Raw genomic sequence first — 26,493 nt, 5'->3', positions numbered from 1 at the left:
AATACCTAAGACATATAATATGCGATGGTTTATTATTCATTTTATATAGAGTACTTTTTAAAAAATTATAGACAAATAAGCCAAAAGAAATCTTAAGAAAGGATCATTCACAAGAAAAGAAATACACATGGCTAAGAAACTTATTCAACATTCATCAATCTCACTAATATACGAGAATAAAAATTAAAATAAGATAATATATTTGCCCATTAGATTGAGAATGTGAAAAAGATTGATAGTATTTTTGCCCATGTGGTGAAAAGAACAAGCTCAGATACTATCCAAGCACAACTCTTTTTGAAGCTGTCAGTATGTAGCTATCAAAATATAAAATGCACATACTCCCTGACCTAGTAACCTCGCTTCTAGGAATCACTCCTAGCAAAAATCTTCCATTTATAGAAAACTCATATGTAACAATAGCAAAAGTCATATACAGTAATAGCATATATAGTAACAGCAAAAAAAGCAGAGAGGGTTTTTTTTCAGTTGGCCCATTATAGAAACCTGACTCAAATAGCTTAAGCAAAAACCAAAAAAATCGAAAGAAAAAAACATATAAAAGCAAACAATAAGAAAAAGAAAAAAGTACATATATATGTTTGTGTGTGTGTATGTGTAGCTATGTAGATTTTCTAAGACATATTATTAGATAATACTTAAAAAATAACTCAAGTGGCAGAATAATGCTAAGAGTACAAGTTCATGTAATAATAAGAAGCAGAAAGAACAATGACCACCGAAGTACAGGGTGTGTGTGTGTGTGTGTGTATGTATATGAATAGAAAAAGGGCTACAACCTTAATAGAGGTTATCTGTGGGAAGCAAGGTTTGAAGGAGAAACAAAGGCAATCTTTCACATTTTCAAATTTCTATTTTTCATATTATTAAACTTCTCCCCTACATAACCACAATCTTCAAATATGAGGTTTTCCATGTGAAAACAATCATTTAAGAAGAAGAAATGTTATGGTAGAACAAAGGTAGAAGAGACTAATGCCAGGGAATAATTCTGAATTTGGATTCTAAGAAACAGACAGCCCTTCAGCCCTTGCCCTTTAGGAGGTTAAGGGAGATAAACATTTCTCAGATCACCATGACAAACACTTAGAGGTCTGTAGGAGAAGTAAAAGCAAATTGTAGAAGTTAGGAGAGAGCTATTATTTCAAATACCTTACCTAATAATTCATTTTGTTTTACCACTTAATGTTGAGAGGGAAATTCAATTCATTTGAAATCATTTATTCATATTCCTAAACTGAACAGCATATTGATTTTGATATTCATTTTCACTTCATTCAAGAGGCTTTCAATGTGGAGTCCTTTCCATTTTTAAGTGTCCTCAAATCACCCACAATTGTACTGCCACTCTTTGAATGTCAAAAAAGCACAACCACAATTAAAGGGAGATGCTTTCCTACTTAGTTTAGTTGGATTTAACAAAAATTGGCTGAATGGCATTTATGTGCCCAGTACTGGGCAAGGGCTGGAGACGGGAGGATGAAAATTCTATGTCCTTTCTTTGAAGAACCTTCAAATCTACTGGGGAGAACAGAGGCATAAATGCTGGAGTTGTGCTAGGGCACTGAGGGAAAAAAAAAAAAAGGGAGGCGTACTGTACACAGGTGGAGATGGTGGGGACTGGCAAAGAAATTCTGAGCGGGAGCAGGCATTTAAGGTGAAACTTGAACAGCAGGATTCACCTGGGGAATGGAGATGTGGAGGGCAGGTCCAAGGGTGTGAAACAGCACAGCTGTCTACAGAGAGATGGGATCCACATTTCAGGATTGTAAATAGTAAGAGTGAGGAAAGAGAATGGAGGCGAGGTCAAAGAGGTGGACTGGAGGTCAGATTCTTGAAGGCTTTGAATGGAAAGTTAAAGAAGTCATTTTTTATTCTGGGCAGGATTTGAAAGATTTGAAGTGCAGAGCTAGATTTACTTTAAAAATAGCTCACTTTGGTGTAGGATAAGAGAAGAGGACAGGGACACCAGTTGGGAAAGAGTGGCAAAAATTATATAATGTTCTGAACTAGAGAGTGGTAACAGCAGGTAGGAGAATTGGAGATGTGTTTGCGAAACATCTACCATGTTTCCCCGAAAATAAGACCTAGCTGGACCATCAGCTCTAATGTGTCTTTTGGAGAAAAAATTAATGTAAGACCCGGTATTATATTATATTAATTATATTATATTATATTATATTATATTATATTATATTATATTATATTATATTATATTATATTATATTATATCATATTATGACCTGGTCTTATATTAAAATAAAACTGGGTCTTATATTAATTTTTGCTCTAAAAGACACATTAGAGCTGATGGTCCGGCTAGGCCTTATTTTCGGGGAAACACGGTAGGATGTCAATTAACCAGACTTAAATTGTGAGGATTAAATGAGTTTATATACTATACAAAGACCTCAGACCAGTGGGAGGCAGACAGTACACAATGTGTAACTAGTATTGCTATTCTTGGATCCACTCTCTCCTCTCTGTTCCTTTAAATTTTGTGCTCCAGCTTCTTGGCCCACCCTTCCTCTAGTGTCCCTCTCTCTGATCTCACGGCTCATTCTTTTGTTCCCATTGTAACACATTCTGATATTATATGTGCTCTCTCTGGCTGCAGGTTGCTAGACTGTAGGGTCTGTCTCATCTGTATTGTCTTCCCCAGTACCCAGCATACTACCTTGCACAAGGCCCTCAAGGTATTTTTGGTGACAGGTAGATATCAAAGCCCATAATATCTTTCACATACTATTTTTAGCTCAAAATCATGCCTCCAAATGTAAATAAATTAAATTCAATATGAATACTCATTCTAAACTTTCTGCCCAGAGCTCCTTGTATGAAATCGGTTAAAATCATGTCCTACAAATTTATGCTGTGAACTCTTATTCTAACTCTTATTCTATGCCATTTAAGCCTTTGACTTTATTGTCAGCAGATGACACTTCGGGACAGCCCACCAAATTTTAACTGTGCCCTAGGAAGTCAGGTTCAGCCCTCACAAAACAAACACACCCTCCACCAAGTTCAGGTTGATATTCCAAGGGTTGAGAAATTCCTTCTTCCCTGAGATAGGTAGACTAATGGCCCCATAAAGATGTCCATATCCTTATTCCTGAAACTTGTGAATATGTTACCTTACATAACAAAGGAAATTATGCCATTGTAATTAAATTAAAGATTTTGAGATGGAGAGATTACCCTGGATTATTCAGGCCCAGTGTAATCACAAAGACCGTTATAAGAGAAAAAAGGAGACAGGAGAGTCAGAAAAGTAGATGTGACAATGGAAGCAGAGGTCAGTGTGATGTAGGACCACGAGCAGAGAAAGGTGGACAGCCTTGCATTCTCTTAGAAGTTCCAGAAGGAACGCAGAACTGCCTACCTATTTTTGACTTCTAACTTCAAAACTATAAGAAAATAAATTTGTGTTGCTTTAAGCCACTAAGTCTACGGTAATTTGTTACAGCAGCATTGGGAAACTCATATATCCCTAACTCAAATCTCATTGGTACAAATAACTTCCAGTGTATTTCCTTTGATGTAGTTCCAACATCTCAAGAATTGTTCTTACATTTTCTTTTTTTTTCAGTTGCATTTTTGGCAATTTTTAACCTTTTAAACCACAATTACCTTTTTTTTTTTTTTTTCTTTAAGGAGGGCACAGCTCACAGTGGCCCATGTGGGGAATGAACTGGCATCACCTTGGCATTAGTAGCACCATGCTCTAACCAACTGAGCTAACCAGTGTCATTCTTACATTAATGAGCTAACTGGCCACCCCATTCTTACATTTTCAAGTAGAAGAGTAAGCATGGCTTCTCATTCTTTTTATGATTCTAACCAAGATATTGCTGTAACATTGGTCCAAACAACTCAATACTATAAATTTCCATCTATTTTTAAAATGAAAGTCAATTTGACCCAGCTAGTTCTCTGAATTCCTGCCAATATTTTTGGAACCATTTTTTAAAATACAAATTGGATAGCAACTACACTCATTCCTTTTATCTTCCATTTTGTGTACTTCTTTGTTTGCCTTGTGTTTAGTTAGACTGCAGTGAGTGATAAAAGATACTTCCTTAGACCACCAGCATTGAAATAATTTCATATTAACAAAATCGATACCAACAACTAAAGAATAACTCTGTTGGTCTTTCCAGAATAAATGACCTCCCATTCCTATTTCTTGATGAGCTTAAAAACGAGAAGATGCTCAATTCTTAACTCTTACACTAGAAGCATCTCAGACCTAGAAAATTCTGTCTTACTCAGTAAGATATTTATTCTAAACGTATATAACATCTTACGTTTTACCTTGTAAACGTCCTTACTAACTTGACGCCCTATGCTCACCATCTGTTTTATCCTGGCAATATCAGTATATTTTTATACGACAAAAGAAAAAACACAAAACTTTCTTACTGGTTCTTAAATGAGAAATATGTTCAGTGTTTCAGATATCACCTGGAAATTTTCAACTTCTCATTAATGTAAGAATGACACTGTGTTCTGAATCTGTAAAATTTCAGAGCTTAAAATGGGGAGAATGAAAGCGGACAATGGGGTATGCACTGTCTGATGTTCACCTGGAAATCGGGAGTCCAGTTCAGCCCCTGGCAGGTGCCTGCTATGAAGTCCTCTTCCCGTCCTTCCTACCCTTCCTAAAGCCTCTTCTAGATGCCTTTCTTGGGAACACATGCAGTAGTGGCAGACGTCTGGATATCATGCTTCAGCAATACTGGGGTCCAGGTGACAAATTTCAAACCTGAAGCAACCTTCCTAAGTCTTCCTGCAGAGACTCTAGAAGTTGTTCTGTCCACAGACATTAGAGTGTGGAGACTTTTCTGCCATTGCTACTCCATTGTGCTGGGCCAAATCTCTAGTTTACTAGTCAGGATAAAGAAGTGAAAGGGGTCAATAAGCCCACAAAAATGTTCTCAGAACCATTCGCCATCAGGAAAACCCAAATCAAAACCATAGTGAAATACTAGGATGGCTATAATAAAAAAGACAAATAATAACAAGTATTGGTGAGGATGTGGAGAAATTGGAACTCTCATACACTGCTGGCTGGAACGTAAAATGATGCTGCTGCTTTGAAAAGCAGTTTGGCACTTGCTCAAAACTCTACATATAAAGTTTCCCTATGACCCAGCAATTCCACTCCTAGGTATATGCCTAAAAGAAATGAAAACTCACATCCACAGAAAAACTTATATATGAATGTTCATAGCAGCATTACTCATAATAGTCAAAAAGGAGAAACAACCCAAATGTCTATTAGCTGATGAACGGATAAATAAAATGTGGTATAGTCATATAATAGCATATTTTTATTCTTAAATTGGAATGAAATAATGATACTTGCCACAACATGGATAAACCTTGAAAATATTATGATAAATAAATAAGTCAGTCTCAAAAAACCACATATTATGACTCTATTGATATGGAATATCCAAAATAGGCAAATCTGTAGAAGAGAAAGTAAATCAGTGTTTTCCTAAGGCTAGCAGAGCCTGGAAGTCTGAGGGGTGACAGCTAAGGGGTGTGGGATTTCATTCTGCGGTGACTAAAATGTGCTAAAATTGATTGCAGCAATGATTATACAACTCCAGATATAGTACTGGATGCCACTAAACTGTACACTTTAAATGAGCAAACTATATGGAATGTGAATTATATATTAACGAAACTGTTTGTTTTTAAAAAGAAAGAAGTGGAATGAATGAATATTTCCCACCACGTTATTTCCTGAGCTGTGTCACTGGTTGCTTAACCCATATACGTCCTCCAGCCCTACCTCCTCTTTTCTTGGGATTGACAAGATCAAAACCAGCAGCATCTTGGAGAGGCACAATGCTGGATTGGCCAGAATTTTTTGTTCTATTTCATTTGTGAAATAATGACTAGCAGGGGCATTTGCTTAATTCTGCTTGCTTCTTCCAGAAAACTACTATCAGAGCCCAATCACATGCCATTTTTCATTATTTCCTAAGGGATGTTCACCTTAAATAATTTTTTCTGCTTTCTTCCACTCACGCTCCAAGCCTCCACTCCACTGTGTCAATATTCATATATATTTCCTTCTGCTGACTTCTAGTCATTTCTCCAAAGCCTGCTCTCCACAGAGCGGTAACAGTTGATTGCCTTTAACAAGATCTGATCCAAGCCCCCCTAGCCTGGTCTCCAGCCTCCTCTTTTCATGAGCTAAGCCACCTCGTTGGACCTAAAACCTCCATTATCAGTCTCTCCTTAAGACACTGAAGTCCTCCTTGAGCTCTAAATGTGCCTTGGAAAGAAAAGCATATTGATAAACTCCCACGTATGTCCCACAATATAGAGTCAAACACAATAGTTGCTCAATAATGTTTTTTAAAGAATGAGTTGGGAAGGTCTGGGGCATGTGGCACATTGTAGAATAGTTTTTCTATGTTGGGAACCTCAGTACTGGGAAGATGCACAGAGCCGTGGAAAGCCTCAGGGTGATGGCAATCTGTTTACATGGGTAACTGAAAGAGAGAACAGAACCATTAAATGAAAGAAGATGAGGTTTTAGCAAAAAATATTTTTCACTTAATTCACAGTATTGCTTGGGATGGGCCCAGACTCCTTCCTTCTTGGGACAAAAGTCCTTTTTTATTCCATCACAAAGTAGTATCACTCTATTTCTATTGAATCTTTGTTGTCACATTTCAGTGGTAGTGGAAGTGGATGCTCTCTCTCCATGGGTATAAATCAGCTAATAAAGATTTGCAAGAACCCCAAGATCCAACAGGGAGCAGGGTCCTACCTAACGCAAGCAGAAGACCAGTCTGATCTCACAGGCTCCATTTCTATGAGCCTCAGAAACTCTGGAGTTTATTAGCACATGATGTGTCCAACGAAACCCACGTTTCACACACAGCACATTATTAAACAATGATTCTGTCTCAAGGAGGTTTCCCTCAGTGGCTATTGACAAGTACAGTCAAATCAACACTGTGCCTGGTTCTGAAATTAAGTGGCACCACTTTCTCCCATGTACGTGCTGCCCCACAAGTCCTTTTAAAAACTATTTCTGATTGTTAAGATTAGCAAAGTTGAAAGACTCATGATAGTGCTGCCTAAGACCCTTCATTCCGCACTCTATTTTGGGTGCTTTTAATATATTAGGTTGGTGCGAAAGTAATTTTTGCAATTATTTTTAACCCTTTGAACCGCAATTACTTTTGCACCAACCTAATACAATGCTGCATTTAAAGCAATGTACAGCCAGAAGGACAAACTCTGCTTCTCCAGGATTGTAGAGGTGATTCTACTTCTAAACTTATTGACATCCTTGCCTCTTTGGAAATAAAATTATCCCATTAGGCTGTCTGAGTCTTGTCTTTTTGGGCCCCAGTCTAAGTTGTACTTGGATCTATTTATAAAGTGAAGAACAACCACTCCCTGTCATGTCAATAATTGATGATGTAGGACAAGCTCTAGTTTGATTATATGTCTAAATGTATCTGACATATTACCCTGAGTTTTCCAATAATAGTTTTGGCTGCCCATTTCTTGCCTCAGTATGCTAATCAGCACATCTCTGCTGTAAACAATAATGCTTCTACCAGGTACCAGAAAAAAAATTAGCCACATTACCTGATAGAGAATTGTTTTCTGTTTAGTAGGACGATGATACCCACCCCCTTGTTGGCTATGTTGAGTGTGATCTATGCAGTTACAAGGTGGGAGAGAAGGACTAGAAGCTTCTGAGCTCTCTATCATTGAACAAGGCCACACCTGAAGTATGCTAGAAAAAAAATGACAGTGGGCGTGATCCTATTAAAATGCTTCCATATATCAGAATATCATTCTACAGTCTAAATGTTTTAAAAATATCAATACTAAAATAATAGATAGTAATCATTTAGAGAAGCTCAAGTCACAAATAATATAACTCCAGCAATAGTAAAATCTCATTGAATATGATCATATGATCTATTATGCCACTGGACCACAAGTTACATTCAATTCATTTAAATCTAAGATGCCGTAGAGTGAAGCTCCCAAATGCCATGGTGTTACCCTTTAACACAGCTTCTAAATATTATTCTTTAAGCATCCATTCTTGGGTTTCCTATCTTATCTGTGTGTTTGATATGCATTTGTATTACTCTATACTTTTAAACACAGATTACTTTCCTGTAATATAAATGCATAATTCTTTATACTAAATATCGAAGCTACATTAAGCATTCATTCATTTTTCCCTCCTGACATTTATTCAATACTTTAGAGAGCTGAATTGTGGCACTCCAAAAATACATCCACCCAGAAACTCAGAATGTGATCTGATACGGAGTAAAGGTCTTTGCAGTTGTGACTAAGGTGCCATTGGATGGCTTGTCCTTTGGCAAATTTTGTTTGCTGATAGTGTTTGGTGGGCCAGTTATTCTTTCTGCCCCATTTCCTTGAATTCTTCTGCTGCCTTCATTTCATTTAGTATATAGAGCTTAAAGTTTACTTAACTCTTAGGTTCTATTTCATGTTATCTGATCTAAAACTGTATTTTAAACTACATCTACACTGGGATACTGATTCAAATGTTTTAGCTGAAAATCTGTGTTTTTTTTCACATATCCGTATAATATTTCTATATTCTGTCATATACATTAGAAATATCACAATATTGTTCACTCACTATCTTTTTAATATATTAAATTTTGTTTTCTTGTGTTATGGTGGAAAGAACACCACTTTGTGATAAAACAGACTTAGGTTTGGAGATATTATAGTCTTGGGGCAAGTTAGCTAATCTCTACTAGCTTCAGTTTCTTCTGTTCAATGGTGTTATGGATGGAATTGTGCCTCCTACAATTTGTATGTTGAATAATGTTTCGTACCTCAGAAGTGAGCTTATTTAGAGGTAGGATCTTTACAGGGGTAATCAAGTTAAAATGAAGTATTTAGAGTGGGCCCTAATTCAATATAACTAGTGTACTTATAAAAGGGGGGACATTTGGACAGAGATACACATAGAAGAAGAGCAATGTGAAGAGACATTGGAAAAGACAGCCACCTACAAGCCAAGGAGCAAGACCTGAAACTGCCACTTCACTCACAGTCTTCAGACAGGAATAAACCCTGTCAACACCTTGATTTTGAACTTCTATCCTCTAGAACTATGATACAATAAATTTCTGTTGTTTAAGTCACCTACTTTGTGGTACAGTGTGTGGCAACACTAGAAAACTGATACAAATGGCAATAATAATACTTTCCTCAGAAGATTATTTAAGAGGAATGAATAATGGGGAAGATATTATCGGTCCCTTTCCTGGAAACCATCACCTTTTCTTACTTGCTGACAGAGCTCCAACTTTTTGGGGGGGATCAGGAAGAGATCCCTTGATCTCAAAAGCGTGGACGCAGTCCCTGTGGTTGGGTGAACATGTGACACAGCGTTGGCCTACGGGATGTGAAGGGAAATTGCTGAGGGTTCTGAGCAAGATGGTTTTTCCTGATCAGAGAGTCACACGTCGAGAAATACTTCCAGACTTGGAAGTGAATTCTGGGAGAATGTGATGCTGGACACGGCCACAGCTTTCTCAGACTCTGGGAACAATGGGGCGGCCAAAGCATCACAGAGATGCTGAACTGATCCACAGCTCTAATTTTATTGATTGACTGAATCAATTCCAGTAACTGCTTTATCCAGACTGGTTGTTATATGAGAAAAATTTTCTATTGTTTAGGTACTCTTTGCCAGGGATGCTTGTACCAAACTGAAGCAACAAACTGCCTGTTTCACAGTGTGTACTTATCAAACACTGGCTCCCTTTTCTCTCTGCTTTCATGTTGAAGCTTTTGTATCTTTGTTCCTCTCTCTTACCTTTGAGGCTGATTCATTTAGGCTGCCTTGATATCCTGCTTCTCTACCTTTGGTTTCATTAAAATTTGGAAAAACTGCATTTAGCTTTATTATCAAGTATGTTTTGTGCTTTTCCTTCTCCTTTACTCATCTCTTAAAATTTGCTTCCTTCGGTCAGTTTTCCCCAAACTGATCTCCTTTCCTGCTGTTGTGTGTGTTACAGCTCAAGAAAATGATTTACTCTTCCTGCTGTTTGTCTCTGTGACTTGGAGTATCATCGCCTGGGATAAGGACCTTGCCTTTTGAATCATCTACCTTGTAAAGCATCCTGCATACATTCAGGGATTTACAAATTACAGATGGAGCATGACCCAGGGCTTTGGTGAGTGGCGACAGTAGAAAATGGATGGGAAAGAGGCTAGAGTCTTTGAACAGGCTCTGTCCTTTTCCACCAGGAGAACAGTGGTTTAATTTGGCACAAGGGAATAGCAAGCAAAACTCCAAATGAGAAACGGCTTGTAGAGAGAGGCAGAGGGGAGAGAAGAAAAGGAAAGGAGTCCATTTAAAACTAATTTCCATTTACTACATTCTGTCAACACTGAGACAAGGGTAAAAAAAGACAAAAAAAAGTGTCTTCCTCCTCCTCCTGGGGTCCTCCCCCGACCACCTTAGGAGTAATCCCTATGTATTATTCCAGAAAAAGTTTATGAATATGTGGTCACCTATAAACATTATAGATAATATTTACTTGTATACAGCCTTTTTTTTCAGTACAAATGGTTCACTATAAATATGATTCTGCAACTTGTTCTTTTACTTCTTTTACTTCAAACTACTTCAAACTACATATTGGATATTTTTGCACATCTATATAAATTCCATAAATGCCTGAGTAAAAGGTGAAGTTACTTTCCCCAAATTGTCTTTCAGAAAAGAAGGATAACTATCTCTAGGTCCTGACAAAGTCTCTCAGATTATGAGAAGCTTTCCTCGTGGCTTAATTTTGAACAAAAGATTGTTGTTTGGGAAAGACACAGTAGCCCGAAACCACCTCAGTCAATAGTTCAGGATGCTTATTGAGGTCACCTGTTAGAATTGATTAAAAGGGGACAAAGAAGTTTATCACAGCATAGTCTTGTGTTTACTGCTGGTGGTAAGAATCTGATCTCCATTTTGAGATTGTGTAAAGAAACCTTTCAAAGATCATTTAATAAGCAACAAAGTAATAATTTTGTGAAACCCTACATAGACTCCTACAGAATGAATGATAATAAAAAAATATTTCTTGATGTTCTGCATGGTACTGTGATTTGGGATCAAATTTCTAGTGAAAGCATCTTGTGTGGGCCAACAAATGCTGCATGTCAAGTAACAGATGGAAATAAGTTAACGTATGCTGAAAAATATGTGTGGATGACTTAGAGAGGAGATTCAGTTTGTTAAACTGCTGTTAAATTGCTTGTGAAATATTTAAAAAATACTAATTCATGCAATGCAAAAAATGGAAATATTTCCAAAGTAATATATGTGATCTTATATGTGAATGAGTAACTAGATTAATAAATACAAGTAGACATTTGATAATTCCATTTATAATTCTAAAATCATGTACACTTAAGTTGGTCAAAGCCTTTTAAAAAATCTTTACATTGGAGAGTATGAGATTGATTTATATTCTAGATAACTTTTTATGAGAATACAATGGAAGATCTACCCCATTCTTAAGGGCTGCTAAGTATTTCATAATAGAGGTGCACCATGGTTTTTATGGCCAGTTGTCTATTGATGGCCACTTATATTTTATGTTCTGTAATTACAAACATAGTTGTGATTAAATTCTACAGCTGCATCTTCATGCATTCTTGTAAGTATGTCTACTGAATGAATTCCCCCAACTATAAATTCTGGGTCAATTTATATTATAGTTAAATGGAATTTTCTATTCTTTCTTTATTTTCTCTTTTTCTTACCAAGAGGGAGGTCTTATTAGTGTACTGCACTTGAGTTACACTATAAGTGGTAGTCAAAATAAGCAAGAGAGATGTTTTATTATCTTACATATTTTCACTCTGAAGTCCTTAGGACCCATTCTCCTCCACTAAAGCCCAGGACACAATAGGACCCCACCAGGAAAAGACCTAATAAAACTGAGAACCTGGGAGTGGCAAATCTGGGAGATGACCAGAAAGATCAAAAGACCAGGTAGGAAGAGAAAACCGTGGAAAGAGGTGGTGAGAAAGGGCATGGAAAAGGAAATTAGAGCAGAGCCTCCCTGACTTTCATCTGGGTTGGCCTCTGTAGTTTGTTAAGTGACCCGATGGACAGAGCAAACACATCCTCTGGGCTTCATGTACACTTTATTTCTGGTAATGAGATTTTATTTTCACACTCTACCAGATACTATGAGCATTACTAAGAGGTTATAATAAATATTGCCAAATTGCCCTCCAGAAAAGCTGTTTCAAATTATACTCCCACCAAGAGTTTTCCCGTATATCCTCACCAATGTTCCGCATCATCAAACTTTTTAATTATTGTCAATCAGTGAAAAATGATATCTCATTTTAATTATTGTCAATTAGTGAAAAATGGTATCTCAGTGGTATTTCTTTAATTACATGTAAGTTTAAGCATCTTTTAATGGCCTTTTAACAATTATACTTGTATATCTTCTTCTTTACCTATTTTGTTTTTGGTTATTTATATATTTTTACTGATATATAAAGAGCTTGCCATATATTTAGGAAATTAACCTTTTGTCTGTCAAGTAGGGCAAATTACTGCTCAATTTCTTATTTATCATTTCATGTTGTTTAATTTATAAATTAATTACTACTGCTATGCAAAATATTTATATTTTTATGTAATCAAATTTATTAACTGCTTTTCTTAGATGTTCTGTTGTAAAGTGCTGTTATATTTTAAGCCCAGCTGGTTAATGTATCAGAACACAGAAAATCAGTCAGAGTCTCATTTTAGCCACTTACCAGCCAAGTGACCTTGGACAAATCACTTAAACTTCAATAAATTTCTTCCTTTACTGAGAGCAAACTATCTTCTGTCTCCCTCTTTTGCTTTCTGCTGTCTTGAGAATTGAATAAGGTAAAGTTTATCAATAGCTCTTGACCCAACAGAATCTACATGAATGGTAAAGTAGTTTAGATCCACAAATGGACAATAAATGTCAAAGAATTTTTAGAAGATGAAGTCCTTGAAAATAAAACCTTGAATTAGGAAAAAATCATGCAGATTTGTGGGATTGACTAAAAAGACTTCTAGCAAGGCCAAGAGAGGTTTTGTGAAAGCCTCTTTCTCCTGTTGGTCAAGACTCCCACTAAACATCTCAGAAACAGTAGTTTATTAAGTCATCTTAAGGACCCTCACATTCAGAAAGTTCTTCCATGCATCTTGTCAGTACCGTGTTTCTCCGAAAATAAGACCTAATTGGAAAATAAGCACTAGCATGATTTTTCAGGATGACATCCCCTGAACATAAGCCCTAATGCACCTTTGGGAGCAAACCTTAATATAAGAACCAGTCTTATTTTTGGGGAAACACGGTAGTGGAGATCAGTGTTTAGGAAAAAATCCTAATCACTCATTGTTTCTCTCCTAAGGGTTCTAACCAATTGAGGATAGAAAGAACAAGCCAATTGGTCGTCACAAAAAATCATCAGCTTTATTGATGATAACCAGCACTGGGAAATGTAGAAGGCCCTCCTATCACCTTCTGTCGGGACCATATGCCTCTGACTTGGCCAACAGATGCAAACAGAAATATAGTAACCAAGAGGGCAGAGCCTTAGCTGGGCTGCTAGAAGCAGCTCCTGTGTGGCCTGTTTCTGGGTGAAATCACAGAGGCAATGCCCTCAGAGCAGGACAGACTGGTATATATATGGGGTCAGAGAGAGGCCAGCCATAAGGTGGCCTGGGTGGGCTTGAGCTGTGGTCTCGCCCTTGACCAACATGGTCAAAGACATTCAGGCTCTCCATGTTCTCCTCTTTCAGATGTGGCCTTCCCTTGGGGTAAGTGAGGGCACTTAGAGAGAAGAAAAAAGTGTCACTCTTTTCAATATTGCCCTCGTAGAGGTGTTGAATGGAACTCCCTTCACTTCCACTGGAAACATGAAGGAGAGAGAGAACTGTATTTACCTCCTAAGAATACAGCTTTGATGCTGATGGTTTGGGCTGAATCTACCAATACTTACTGGGCACTTTCAAGCAAGTTTCTTAAACTATCTGAGACCTAGCTACCTCCTCTCTAAAATGGGACCTGAATACTTACCTGCTTAGGTAGGTTAGAGAATTAAAGAGACAATACATGTCAGGCACTTAGAGTAACTGGAGAGAAACTTGAACTCAATAAATGTTGGTTTTCTTTCTATATCCCCCTAAATCTTTTCTAAAGACCAGGCTTAGTTTTGTTCCATACTTCAGTGAAAGTGAATAGTCACAGATCAACCTTCCATCAATGATTTGACTTCATGTTTTTGAAGCTAAATAATATCACTTATTTTGTCCTCCTCCACCTGGGCCCAATTTTCCAGCCCCAGACTTTATCATGCCTCTTTTCAGAACCATCTTCTATCCTCTTGATTTCTCTTAATTTGTGGAAGAACAGTTTAGACCGTGTGCTCCGCTCCCCAAAACCAAGAGGATCCAACACGCATAAGTACAATAGACTTTCTTCCCCTATGCTCCACTGTCTACCCACTCCACCCCCACCAAAAAAAACACAAAAAACTGCCCACAGTTACGCCTCACTCCCAGCCAAGAACTGGAGAGTTCTTTTCCTCGGATTCATGTGGTGTCAGTGACTCCTCATTTCCCACCATTCCCGATATTATAGCTCCCCCTCCCTCAGAAAATCCCAAATTAGGGATATTAATACTCATGACTAGGTCTCTTGAAGAAAGCAGATACATCTGGCACCTTTGGCAAGGTTCCAAATTACATAATTGTTAAAAACAAATCCTCATAAATTAATTAAAAATATAAGAAAGAATACCACACTTTTTGGGTTCTTCAACCATCTGTAGAAGACAGACAGCAGAACGGCCCCAGCACTGGAGAAAACTCTCTCCCGGGGCCACAAAGCAGTCAGCCTGAGAGGGCAGTGACTTCAGAATGCAGACATATGGAGAGGTCATTTGTTTCTCATTTACCCAACAGATAAGAATATGGAAATAGTCTCAGTCCATTTGTTTGATGGGCCTCCTAAGCCAGAAATAAACAAATCGATACAATTAGTTTTGGCTCATCATCATTAAGGAACCTTCATGCTGGGACACAATTTAATTACACCTCTTGCTCCACAAGAAACCTCTTGAGATGGGTGGCTTCTCTTGAGGTTGTAGCAAAGCTGCAGTGGGTGGGGAGGCTCAGAGGCGGTGTCTGTATGACTCCTTGAGAATGCTGTGCACATGGATGGCATAGCAAGGACAGTCTAGGATGGTTTTAAGTGCTCCTGCTACCAGTTCTTGGATTCATTTGAGCAAATCTGCAAAGTCTATGATGAGTGCAGAAATACATCAATGCTAACAAATGGAAACAATGACTACAGATTCAAATGAGGTTGTCTAATTGAGGACTGAAATCAAACCAGAAGCCAGAATGCTTGGGGTGGGTCCTCCAGGCTCCTTTGTAATAGTGACAGAGTTCCAGGACTGCCTTTTGCCTCAGCTTTTCCACCTCAGTCTCTGGCATAATATGACTAACAAGCAGCTAATACTCTGTAAATGAGAACAGAGACCTTAACATTGTTCATGGACTTTTGGACCAGTCTTTGGACCATGGTTGTTGCTCAGTGGACTTACAGTCAGGTGGATTGTTTCATATGAACAGAGGAATTATTTCACATCTTACCCCTTCCTTCCCTCATCTCCAAGTATAACTCATCTTTAAACCAAATCTGAAGAGAATGATTGTCCAACTGGAGTAACAGCAATTTTCTTTTGGAAGTGATCTTAGAAAAATCAGTGCTGCCAACAACCTAAGTTTCAAATTGGGAAACTAAGGCCCCATGTAGTTAATTTGCCTAGCTTACCCAGCCTGATGAAGGCAATTGGTACTTGAATCTAAAACTCTATTGGAGTATTCCCTTTGCTATACCAGCCTAATAAGTCCATAGTTCCATAGTTCTCTGTTAAGCAAGACTTGCAAATAATAAAATCTTTTGAAAGTTTAATTTGTTATTTCAACTTGTAGTTTTTTCCACTGGATTCCACAGAAGACCATCCATGGAGAAAAAATGATTTGTAGAAGATTATCCAGCTTTTAATTTATAGGAGCCATTAATCAATTAAATACATATTTTTGGAGTTGACTTTGTATCTCCTTTTTCTCAAAGTAAGTGAAATATATTTTGATCTTAGAATCTGTATTTAAACATATGGAAGGATTGTAGAACTGTATGTTACAACTTGAAGGCGAGTTACCTAGGACAGCCTCCTGATCTCTATCAGACTATGATGTGAGAAATAACTTTATTTTTTACTAAACTAGCAAAATTTAGGGATTGATTGCTATAGGACTTAGCATTACTCTCTCTGACTATCACATCAGACTTTTTACACCACTATTTAAGATTTCAAAGGCACCCATAACATACCTTTCAAACACAGTAAGAAATCCTCCCTTAAGCATCTAATTCATATGCAACAATATTATGATAAATATTCTGTTATTTTCAGCAATCTTCTCTAATAATAGTAAAATTAACTCTATTAGTCTATTTTCTAATAATAGTAAAAAGTTCTGTTAATGAGTATTGTGTGTGTACCTGGTGCACACATAGCATACACTCTGTGATGGTCAACTTGACTGGGACACAAGTTGCCCAGACATTTGGTGAAATGTTATTCTGAATGTTTCTGTGAGGGTGTTTCTGGATGAGATTGGAATTTTAATTGATAGACTGAGTAAAGCAGATTGCCCTCCTCAAGGTGGGTGTGCTTCATCCAATCAGTTGAAGGCCTGAATAGAAACAAACAAACACAAAGATTGATCCTCCATGAGCAAGAGGAAACTCCTTCTGTCTGACTGCTTTAAGCTGAGACATTTTTCTTTTGGATTTAGTATCAGCTCTTCTTGTTTCGTGATTCGAAAGGCCTATGGACTGTAACTACACCATTAGCTCACCTGGGTCTTCAGTTTGCTGCCTACAGATTTTGGGGCTTATCAGCCTCCATAATCATGTAAGCCAATTATACATATAATCTTATTCATTCTGTTTCTCTGGAGAACTCTGACTAATACACACTTGTATTATATACAAGTATATAACTTGAATGTTTGTAAATTAACAAATGGATTAGAAAACAATTCAAGAGCCTTAAGGGACTTGATAAGACCTACATTTTCTCCAAGAAAGAAAAGCAAATTTACCTAAAAACAGAAGAACCTCAGTAGGCTGTGCAAAATAAGATTGCTAGATATTTAAGGGGGTGTGGATTTTAGAAAGCATAGGATAAGGAAAAGACATCATTTAGCACTCAAAATGGATAAGAAGTATATTAGGAAAGTGCCACCAAGCATGTGTTTAGAAGTCCTGTAACCAAGATTGAGTCAAGGTTATAATAAGACACCAAGAAATTTTGATAGATATTCTACTATTCAAAAACTTCATAGAGTTGCAGAGATTTAGAGACATATAGACATAGCAAAACCCAACTAAGAGTCTGGGAAGAGATGATAAAGGAATATAATGAGAAAAGGGAACAAATCTGGAGGTGTGGGACACCTACAAGTACCTGCTCATATTCTCTGAGGAAATGGCCCTGAACATATACAACGTTTTCAGATTGTGGAGGTTCCTGATAAGTTAATTGCTATCAATTTGAAAAAAATTCTGACTGGCTGAACCCAACAACTCTTCTTTTTAAATACACATGCTGTAATGACAAAGTGAGACAAATAAATTGATACATGTTAAACATGTTTTGAAATAAGACTAAACTATACAATAAAAATATAGAAATCAAGCCTAATGTTTGCACTATATTTTATTCTGAATTGCTGAAAACATAAAAGCAGAGAGACAGCCATTCCCTTTGGACAGTCCAGGAAGTCTCACATTCTAGAAAACTAGAAGATTTCCAAATAACTGAGTATGTTTTAGAAATAGTTAATCAAAATCAGGAATCAGTACTTTGAGATCACAATGCAAAATTGGGAGCAAAGGGATTACAATTGTAGTTTTGTGTCTTTCTTTCATACTAAGATCACATTTCTATTTTTGAAATGTATCCCCTAAATTCCCTTGCTTAACAAATCCCACTCCAGAAGTTATTGTGCAGTGTCATTCTCTCATCAGTTTCTCTAGGCTTTGTGTGCCAGTAAGCCATGTATTTCAAACTTTGCCAACTCTACACAGCAGCATCTACCTGGCCAGCCACTTGAAAACCCTCCAACACAAGTAGTTTTATAACAGATATTCTTTACTTCCAAAGACAGCATTCAATTTTGAAGGGTTGAATGATACAAGCAATTGAAAAACAAATTGAAAATTGAACTTGAAAGGGAGTAAAATGATATATAAAAGTGGGCCTAATGGGGATTTCTGGTGAAGATGGTGGAGTACGCAAATTCTGTGCTCACTTCCTCTCAGGACCACATCAATTACAACTACACCACAGAACAACCATTATTGAGAATCATCTGAAGTCCAGCTGAACCAAAGCCCTACAACTACAGATATACTCATACAGAAGGAGCCACCTTGAGACTGGTAAGAGGGGTAGAGATATGGAACAGTCTGGTCCCACACCCACATGTGACCATTAAAAATAGGAAGGGATATCTCGGCTTCAGAACTACCCCTCTGAAAAGTGAGGGGTTCTAGTCCCTCCCCAGCCTAGCATTTCAGTGCTGGGGATGAAGTCCCCATAATTTCTGGCTGTGAAAACCAGCACAGATTGTAGCTGAGTAAGATGGAAGGCTGCTGCACTCCCAGGCGCTCCTCTTAAAGGGCCCATGCATGGACTTATTCATTGATGGATTCACTCTGAGCTCCAGCACTGTGGCAGCAACTTGAAAGGCACCAGGGACATATGGGGAAGAACTGAATTATCTAGCTTCAGGGTGAGGACTGGAGGAAGAGCTTTCTCCCAGATGGAGGAGCTGATGTAGGCCATTGTTTCTTTGTTGAGCCCTCTCCCTCTCTGTGTGCAGATTCAGGCAGACACCACTCTGAGTCTCCATCAAACTGTCTATCACCTTTCGTCTGCCCCACCCTAGTGATCCCCTGACACCACGCCCTACTCAACTTTTGGGCACACCCAAGCTGCTTCCAGTGGCTTTTCCCTATAAACAGCCTGCCTTGGCTCAAGCTACAGACTTCTAAAATCTCTCAAAGGTTCACAAAACCCAAACAAGCAGCACTTGGCTTCAGCATATCCCGTACTTCTAGCTGAGCAACCCGACACTACTGACACCAAGCCTTGGTTCACAGCTTGGTCTCTCAAGACAACTCCAAACATGGGTAATGCTCATCTCTAAATTGTGTTGTTGCTTATGCCAGGTGGCCCTGGGCAGGACACAGACTGTGGCTGAACTTGGTCGGCAGTGGGTCCCCTCACAGGAGACCCTGGGGTTGGCAGGCCCAGTGACCAGCTTTGCCCTGGGTGGGATATTCACCCAGTGACCTCCAAGGAAGACACAGCCAAAGGTCAGAATGGGCAGGTACCAGGACCCCCCTAAAGTTAACCCTGCTTTGTATAGTCAGCCCCTGCACAATAGCTCCTCCACTGTAGTCATAGCCAGTCTTCACAACGATTCAACCTGAGGGTTAATCCCTCCTATTGATGTGAAAACAACAACCAAGGCTCAACTACAACAGGAGGGCACACGCAATCCACACAAGGGACACACCTAGAACACCCAGCTCTGGTGACAAGGGAGACTGTACTACTGGTTACCACAGGACACCTACTACATAAGGTCACTCTACTAAGACCAGGAGGCAAAGCAGCCCTACCTAATACATAGAAACAAACTCAGGGTTGCAGGCAAAATGGGGAGACAAAGAAACATTTCCCAAATAAAAGAACAGAACAAAGCTCTAGAAAAAGAACTAAACAAAATGGAGACAAGCAATCTACCAGATGTAGAGTTCCAAACACTGGTTATAAGGATGCTCAGTGGTCTCAGGGAGAACTTCAACAGAGAGATAAGACACATAAAAATGGAGATAGAAGACATAAAAAAGAACCAGTCAGAAATAAAGAATACAATAACTGAAATAAAGAATACATTAGAGGGAATCAAGAGTAGATTAGATGAAGCAGAGGATCAAATCAGTGATTTAGAAGATAAGGTAGCAGAAAACACCGAATCAGAACAGAAAAAAGAAAAATGAATCCAAAAAAATGAGGACAGTTTGAGGGGCCTCTGGGACAACATCAACCGTACCAACATTTGCAGTATAGGGGTACCAGTAGGAGAAAAGAGAGAGCAAGTAATTGAAAACCTATTTGAAGAAATAATGATGGAAAACTTCCCTAACCTGGCCCAGGAAGTGCACAGAGTCCCAAACAAGATAAATCCAAAGAGGCTCACACTAAGACATATCATAATTAAAATGGCAAAGGTTAAAGACAAAAAGAGAATCTTAAACACAGCAAAAGAAAGGTAGTTAGTTACCTACAAGGGAGCTTTCAGACGACTGTCATGGGATGTAAGGTATAGCATAGAAATATAGTCAATATCTTGTAATAACTATGTATGGTATCAGATGGGTACAAGATTTATTGGGGTGATGATAGATGGGAGGAGAGTTGGGGGACAGGGTAAAAAATGTGAAGGCATTAAGAAGTACCAACTGGTAGTTACAAAATAGTCACAAGGATGTAATGTAAAGCATAGGGAATATAGCCAATAATATGGCAATAACTATGTATAGTGCCAGGTGGATACCAGACTATTCAGGGGGATCACTTCTTAAATTATATAAATGTCTAACCACTATGCTGTATACTTGAAATTAATATAAAATAATATTGAATGTCAACTGCAATTGAAAAAATTAAAAAGGGGGAGAAAGCGAAGTGGAATAAGAAGTTCAAATCTCCAGGTATAAAACAAATAAGTCACGGGGATGTCATGTACAGCATAGGGAATATAGTCAATAATATTGTGATAGCGTGGTATGGTTTCAGATGATTGTTGTATTTATCATGGTGATCACTTCTTTAGGTATATAAATGTTGAATAACTGATGTACGCCTGAAACTAATATAACATCGTATGCTAGCTATATTTTAATAAAAATCTTAAAAAGTAATAAAACAGTGGGCCTAATGATGTTTTAAAAATAAGTCAACAAAAGTAAGAAGATGTCAACTCTCTGTTTCATACCCCGCCACCACCTACCCCTGACAGGACCTGCTTTCAGAGTGAAATAAGTTTACAGAATTAGAAACAACTTAGACTGCGCCAACCCCAGGACACCAGGGAATGACCATTCCTTTCAGGAAAGTCAGCTGTTTTGTAGAACATGTGATTAAATATGGCTTGCGAATGGCATTACCCTATAAAAGATTTGAAGTATTTAAAATCTCCTCAAACTCTTGTTGCTATTAGTTTGACTTATTTATTTAACTCCTCAATGTGTTTTATACTGCACACTGGGCAGTCCTATACCATGGTTTACTTCTGTGCCCAAGTTAGGTTTGTACATCTACTGCCTTGTGTCCCCAGGTGTTGTTACAGCCTGAAGGGTGGTTTGGTTTCCCTAGACACCTCACATGGCATAGGTCAAATTCATTGTTGGTGATAAGCTACTGCTAATCAGTTTTCTTTCAAGCATGGGAAAATTCCATTTAGCTTTTATTATCAAATAATCAGATATTTAGTTTTCAATAATAGATGGTGGTTTTTCTTTTTAATTTATACTATGCTTATATTTTTAGGTCTATAAGCCTATTTTTCTCAATTAAACCTACTTATTAAAGCATCATTAAACCTACTATTTTATTTTACTTACCGTTATGTGGTTTGTTTGTTTTTTAATTTTATATAAGGATCTCTTGGTAATTCTGTAGGCCTATAGGATGCAAATCAGATTATTTCTGTTCATTAACTCACTGGGTCTCCAGTTCATTCTTAGAAGGGCAATGAGTTAACTCATTGCAGAGAAAGAACAAAGGTCATGGAGTAAGAAAACCTAACTATCCACAGTGCAGATTACTTAATTTGCCTGAATCTTAGTTTGCTTATCTGTCAAATAGGAATAATAATATATGCTGCAAATGCCATGGAGTAGCTGTGTATATGAATTTGTATATTCATATCAGGATGTTAAGTTGGAAGTTTTGACTGAATACCCAGCTCTCATAGATATTAGATATCAAAGTGATTTATGAGACAGATCAACCTGTAGGATTTGAAAAGGAGTACTAAATCCAATTGCATGGTCTTAAGTCAGACACACAGAATATAAGAGATTTGAAAGAGGAAAGAATTTGAGGGGGGATTTCTTTAGCAAGAGTTATGCTGTGAGGTCCCTTCCCCAAAGAAGTGCTTGCCCCTTCACATCCAATGAAGTGAAATAAATAGACATTGACGGGACCTCTTGGAAAGTTGGTATCTGTCCCCAGCAGCTGGGAAGATATAGTGAACTGCCATCTAACTTCCAGTTCGACAATGGCCTGAGAAGTGTCTCTCTGAGTTTCTTGGGACAAAAGTTATATGAGTGTATGACTTAGACTAGACATAGGCCACATACGCAGGGGAACTAGCATGAGGTAGTATTAGCTCCATTCTGTTCAATATCACCTTTGATGTAGGAAAACTCATCAAATAGAAGTTGGAGGTGAGCTCTCCACCCCTCATCCCTCAGGATCACGGAAGGGGTAAGGAACCCATCAGAGGAAAAGGCATCATCTCCTATATCAAAAGAACTGTATAGTTGAGGTTCCCAGCACTGAGGGTGGGAGAGGGATTCTAAAAACCCCATGAAAGTGTTCCATGAAAGAGTTTTAATATAGTCCAGGTCCGGAGGCCATAAGGTCAAAATACAGCAGAACTGGCCACGTACAAGTTTGACTTTCCTCCTTAAGGCTTAAAATGGTCCAAATCCAAATGGTCCATAAATAGCAGCTAGCTTGTGCAAAAAGTAGCAAGAAAGGAAAAGAAATGAAATGTATCACATTTCTAGGTTGTAGCCCCACTGGGAGAAGAATCACTTAAGTTTGAATGAAGCTGGAAGGTTTGACTATTACATGGGACTTAACATTCAAAATACCAAATTGTGACAGGATTCTGTTACTTAAAGTGACCAGAATAGTTTATATTACTTAAGAGGTATCAGGGAAGCCATGGGAACACACAAATTTTCAACCAAGAGCAGAGGAAAAACTAAATGTTTTAAAGAGAGAGGTGACAAAATAATTTTATCATTATATTCCTCAAGTTATTTGCATCCAACATACTTGAAATATACATACACACACAGACACACACAATACAAATACATATACTATATAAAGTTACGTTAAAAATAAAGTGTCTACAGAGGCCACAACATAAAATTGGTGGTCAACCCATCATGTGCAGATTTTCACTAAAAAGTTCCCGGATCCTAGAATTTAATCCCCATGTTGAGAATGCAAGAGGGTCTGGAGTGTGAAGCAAGGGAGAGCAAGGTTAAGGAATTTCATCAGAAAGCTCTTGCTTTACTGAATCTCCACCTTCCCACTTCTACCCCAAATTTGGTGAGGGGATCTTCAAGACGACCACTGGGAGATCTGTGGGCTGTGTTTCCTGGTCAGAAGATAGAGAAGGCTGATGTCTAATTAACTCCTGATTAAGCCACCTACCTTCCCAGAGTCTGTCAGGGCAGGGGTGTGAAAGTTCCCATGGAGCAGATGTGGGTCATATAGGAGAGAGAGGGAATGTGGGATTTTCTTACATTGTCCCTAAGAAGTCTGCCTAAAAGGTTAAAACTGGGATATATACCTTCGAGCTCCTAAGAACTGAAAGAAAAGCCACAAGAGACCATCTAAACTGGAATAGAGAAATGTGCTTAGGGCATGCATCCTCAGAAGAAAGGGCCCACTAGGGAACCTCCCCACTAGGGAACCATGAATACTTCCTTAACTAGGCAGATCAGCTTGAACCGTCTGCCAGGATCAGAGAACAAACTGCCAAGTAAGAACCAGTGAGGATACCTCCTTAACTTTCCTCCCTGTAAGGTGAGGAAAGAGGGTATCAATGGATAGAGAAAGAGTCTAAGACCACGGTCCCCTCCCTGACTGCAGAGCTCCACCTGGGGTAGGGGAAGAGACTTAACTCAAATTCAGAGATTTGATTATCCCATGGAACTGGAAATCACAGTTACTGAGTGGAGACTGTCTGTGCGTTCAAGGCACCCTAACACTGTTTTATCTGAGTGAGCAGAGGAATTGTAGAGCCTACTAGAATCTTCATCCAGAAGCAGAGAAAGAGAATCCCTCTCCAAAAACAATTTAAAGGGATGGTAGAAAACGAAAGTTGTATTTTGATTGTATAATTGGACAACAATTATATGCTCTAATGCCTAGAATAGCTCTGGCACATAGTAGGTACTCAATGCAATTTATTGAATAAATAATAAATAAGATGCTGGTTTCGTGTACACACACACACACACACACACACCTGAAACTCTGGAAATTATAAAGCTTGCTATGGTAATACTTCCAAATAAGTACTTTATAATAATAATAATTAATGGTAGTAGTATTCAATTACTTGTAATCTTGCTAAGTAAGGCTTTCAGTGGAAAGCATTCATTCATTCATCCATCCATTCATTCACTAATTTAGACAACAAATGTTGACTAAACAACTACTTTATTCCAGGTACCATGATGGGTACTGGAGACGTAAAGATGATGCAACTCCTGTCTTCACAAATCTCACTGTTCAGAGGGGTAAGACAGAAAGGCAAATAAACAATTGCTTTCAGAAAGCCTGCATTTTTGACTGTGGGGAAGAGAAAGAAGAAAGATGATCACAAAAAGTCCATAAATGGGGTTTTCCCTCGGCTTGCTGAGTTCTGGACAGCCAGCAGCCAGCATAAAGGAGAACAGAAGCCTGGGCAACATCAGTACAGGAAAGGACAAGACTGGGCCAAGGATGCCAAATGGGAATTTTGCTCTCTTCACAGATTTGTGCAGCACTGGTTTTGGAAGTGGAACCCAGGTTGTGTTACAGAATCATGGACAATTGACAGATGCAAGAATGGACTAGAATAGATGATTGGGGTGTGTGTCGGGGGTGGGGGGTTTGAAGGGCCAGAATAACCTGTAAATTATCTTACACTGCCATGCATTCATTCATGCAGTTATTCATTCAACAAATATTTATTAAGTGTTGGCTCTAAGCCAGCTGGTATGGGCTCTGGGATGTAGGTTCTGGAAAACTGTCCATTCGAAGTCCACCTTGGTCTTCCTGCTCCTTAGTTACATCTTTCTGCCATGGCTTCTGTTCTACTCCTCTCTTAGCAAAGACAGTAGTATAATTGAGCAGCTATTAAGAACAGAGGTTTGGAATGAACCCTATCTGGATTTTGTCTGGGTGACTCCAGTCAAGTTACTCAATTTCTCTGAATCTCAGCTTCCTCATGGGTAAGAATGCTATAGTAAAAGTACCTCCTTGGAGGGTTGTTGAGTGGATTAAATAAAAAAATGCACGTGAAAAAATTGGCATGTTTCCTTGAACATAGGAAGCCCTGGATAAAGGTTAGTTATTCATCATTATCGTTCTCTTCTTTTCTTTGCTCTATTTACTGGAAAGTTGGGCACTTTACCACCACAAATTCTGTGGTGTTTAAAATATTCCTGCTTTGTGAAACCATTTAATATTGGTATGTGGAATATCTCCTCTTTTTTTCTCCTCTTAGTCAGTGTTACTGTTAACAACTTAGAAGCAACACAGTGATTATAACTCCAAAAAGATAGAAATCTCAGGGGCTCATAACCTTTCAGAAAATGAAAGATCTCTTAGGCTGAAATTCTGAATGCTGGCTCTTACTACAAAGGTGTGTATGTGTGTGAGTGTGTGTGTGTGTGTGTGTGTGTAAAAAAATTGATAAAATTCTCTTTGGCATATTTCTGAGTCACTGGAGCGTGGAAAAAGGTGCTTCTCATCCCTAGAAAAAATTCTAGGTGCCTTTTTCAGTGCATGAATATCTCAATAAGCAGCTTGATTTTAAAATGTCAAACTTGCCACAGAACTTGTTTCTTGGGTAGGACAAATGCCTTTGATTTGTTTGAAGAAATTTGATTTGGAAATAGCCAAAGTGATTAGTTGTTGAGACTAAGGCTTTGAAGTCACAGAGTATGGATTTCTATTATAGGCCCTTGTGGATCTCTAGACATTTGCATGTAAAATATTTCTAGAACTTTTGCATACGCTTAAATAGTAAAATAAGCATGCTTAATGCATTTATATGATCCCATCTGTCACATATACAATACATTTTAAAATGAGAAATATCATCTTGTTGTTTAACTTTAATCAAATATGAGACCGAACACACAGTAACGATGAATTGTGATTGGTGAAGTCCTAAATGCACAGTTGTATTTAATTCTGTACATTGTGCATTTGGGATACTGTTAAATAATAGCTCTTATGAGATCTCCATTTGAA

The 26,493-nt window shown here is 38.1% G+C and overlaps 1 protein-coding gene across 5 annotated transcripts in view; it reads right to left on the bottom strand.

The window, feature by feature from the left end:
* The window catches only part of ST6GALNAC3 (ST6 N-acetylgalactosaminide alpha-2,6-sialyltransferase 3), a 580,324-nt gene that overhangs the window by 181,945 nt on the left and 371,886 nt on the right, over positions 1-26,493 (bottom strand). The gene's annotated exons all lie outside the window — the stretch shown is intronic.

This window comes from Rhinolophus sinicus, linkage group LG06 (genome assembly GCF_036562045.2).
Source record: "Rhinolophus sinicus isolate RSC01 linkage group LG06, ASM3656204v1, whole genome shotgun sequence".
Lineage (NCBI taxonomy): Eukaryota > Metazoa > Chordata > Mammalia > Chiroptera > Rhinolophidae > Rhinolophus > Rhinolophus sinicus.
The sequence above is the reverse complement of the archived record's forward strand: the minus strand, read 5'-3'. Positions and strand labels throughout refer to the sequence as shown.